The following is a 3,168-nucleotide window of genomic DNA, read 5'->3' as shown; positions in this document are numbered from 1 at the left end:
GCTTATATATTATGGTTTCTGATTTTGTGTTTTTATATGCTTTGTATGGGTAAATGTGTGTTTTTCTCCTTGTGTATGTTCTCTAATGCCTTTTTTTCTTTTACTGTTTGTTTTGCTTAGTCTGGTTTTTATTTGCCTGCTTGTTTTCTAAAAAGAGAGATAAAGAATGTGTGGAGTTGAATGGTAGAGAAGTGTTAGAAGAATCTGGGAGCAGTTGGTGGAAGGAAAATAATCATTAGAATATATTGTCTGAAAAATTTTTTCAATAACCTCCTCCCCCAATAACCATTAGTTTTCTAGCATTTTGTAATCAATGAAATTTTGGTTGACTCTTTTTTAGAAGTTTTGATTTGTTCACAATACTATGAAGTAGAACATAGGGCAGAAACTGACTTTACTGTTTTGTTTTGTTTTTGATACTCTTACTCTGTAGACTTGAATAGCTAAAGCCTCACCCAATCATTGTGTCTCAGTCTCCTGAGTGCTGGCATTCTAATTGTGATCCACCTACATGCCTTCTAGTTCACTTTTGTGCCAAGTAGTAAGATGTGAGCTATTTTTTCTACTGCTCATCTGCTCACTTCCAGTCACTTTTATGTTCACAGCCACAGTTGTAGAGGGATTAATGGAAGGCTGGGGACAGGGACAGCAAGCCGATCAGCTCCATGGAGCTAATAGCTATACAGAAAGAATCAGAAGATTAAAAACCACTAGTGTTTATTATATACTCCGCGGCTACTATGAAGTGTGCATTCATTTCTGTTAACTCTGCAACAGCACTTTGAACCACACATGAAACTGGTCATGGTACTGCACACCTGTAATTCCACATCTCCTGAGGCAGGAGAATCCAAGGAAGTCAGCTTGGACTTCATAGCAAGACTCTGTTTCAAAAAACTAACTGTAGGGAACCGTATTGGATTTGGGCCTGGCCGCTTTGTGACTGTATGGCCACAGTTAAGATTACTGCCATAAGTCTTGAGATTGTTGGACAAAAACCTCTCCCATGAATTTAGGGCACAGGAAGAAAAGACTAAGTATCTCCTGAGTAAACACCCGGTGTCTCCACTGCATGACCTCTGCTGAGCCCGGCTGATGCTTGTGGAACTGACACACCTGGGCCACACCTGGGTGGTAGTCAATTTACTTCTGCCTTTTGCTTTCTCAGTCTTTGTCCTTGAGATTTAGGCTGGTCTTCTGGGATTTCTCCCTAATTAATTCAGGTCTCATAGTTGGTCTTTTGTTACTGAAGTCACGAGCCAGGGTTTCCCACTATGCTTCCCAGATATTTTCTACCTGGAGAACTTGGGTATATAAGTGGTGAATAAAGCTACAGGAGTCTCTTCCACTCTTCCTCTCTCTCTCTCTCTCTCTCTCTCTCTCTCTCTCTCTCTCTCTCTCTCTCTCTCCTGACTTGACACGATACACGATAACCTGTGTGTGTGTGTGTGTGTGTGTGTGTGTGTGTGTGTGTGTGTGTGTGTGTGTTTCTTTAATCCCACAGGCTTTTGCCCGATTCTCGGTACCGAGTCGGTGCAGGCGCCGACACCTAACAAAATTAATGCATAAGCCAACCAAGCATATCAAGAGGCACACAGTTCAGTAAAGGGCTAGGGTGAGAACTTCAAACTAGCATGGCTTGGCATCATTACTTTTATTTTGATTGAAATATGTTTAAATTCGTCATCAAGCACTCTTGAAAATCATTACATTTGTTCATGAAGATTGTTTGTAGAGCTTGTCCACAAGAACAGTAAGTACTGTTCCCACCAAAAAAATTCAAGTAATTATCTATAAATATTAGAAATTAGTTTTATACAGTTTTCAACTTTTAAGAATAAAAAGGATTTTGCATCTATCCTCCTCTCTAAGGGTTTCTTTGAAACCTTCTTGGAATAATAACCACTAACACATGTAATTAAGGCAAATTATTCCTGTGCTCACGGAACTTTGCTAGGAAGTTGTCGAATTACCCTGAGTACAGGAAGTGATCCTTGAGAACTGGATGCCCCGTTTCTTCACTTTCAATTTTCACTACTTATTTTAACCAAAAAGTTTCAGACCAGACCTTCTTGTGTACTTTGACCAGTATAGAGGAAAAGAGAGTCCTTCACTCTTTCATAATTGGAACTCTAGTGCCAAATGTAGGGCATGTAATTTATGTATTTGTGATAAAAATATAATGAAGGCTAGAGAGTGTACCAGAAAGACTTTAGTATCTCCAGCCCTGCCTGTTGAGGAAACCTGAGCTACTGTGATATAGAACTGGAAGGATGATTTTGGCGTCTTTACAACTGACATCAACTGCTGTGATCAAATGGATTTAGTAGTGATCTGTACCGATTATTAGGGTAGCTTTATAGGCAAAATCTTCTAAGTTTCTGTGATTTGTGGTACACAACCATAAATCCACCTATTTATTTTCACTTTCATGGCATTTTATCTTGGAGAAATATGCACTTATTTCCTTCACAATAAAAGCGAGTTTAACCCATTCATAAGTAAATTTGCAATAAAAACACTTGTTGCTTAAAGATATAAATTACCCATTATCAGACAATAACATGGATACTCTCAAGCATTTTCCAGGGTTATGAGGTTGAGTCATGATGAATAAAGGAATTCATAAATATCCCTGCATAAAATATGAAGTGTGGTGTTCATGTTGGGAAGTTTATCATGAAGGGGTTTGTTTTTACTTAATTCTCCAACACAACATCAAACCTAGGGTTCATAAGACCATGGGTCCCATGGCCTCATTTGTGTTAACAGAACAAAGCATCACCAAACTGTTTGGATTTGAGCTACAATATACATTTTCATTACTCTGTCCATTGCTTTGTTGTAGTCTCGCGTGAACCTGGGTCTGGTCTGCCAAGGGAAAAATCCTTTGAAGAAGTTACCTAACACATTTCTGTGAGGATATCAAAGAAGTATATCCTGAAACACATGATTATCAAAGGATATTTAATTTCTTTTCTTTGCTAGCTGTTGCTACATTTTTATAGATTATAGTGATTTGAAAGGATTTCTAAAATTTGTATAGTTTTTTAATTTGAATAAATATATTATGATTTGAAGTTATAATATAATTACATTTCCTCCTTCCATTATCTCTCTCCAGACCTTCCCATATATCCCTCCAGGCTCTCTTTCAAATTAATGACC

Source organism: Rattus norvegicus, chromosome 3, assembly GCF_021556685.1.
Source record: "Rattus norvegicus strain SHRSP/BbbUtx chromosome 3, alternate assembly SHRSP_T2T, whole genome shotgun sequence".
Taxonomy (NCBI): domain Eukaryota; kingdom Metazoa; phylum Chordata; class Mammalia; order Rodentia; family Muridae; genus Rattus; species Rattus norvegicus.
The sequence above is the reverse complement of the archived record's forward strand: the minus strand, read 5'-3'. Positions refer to the sequence as shown.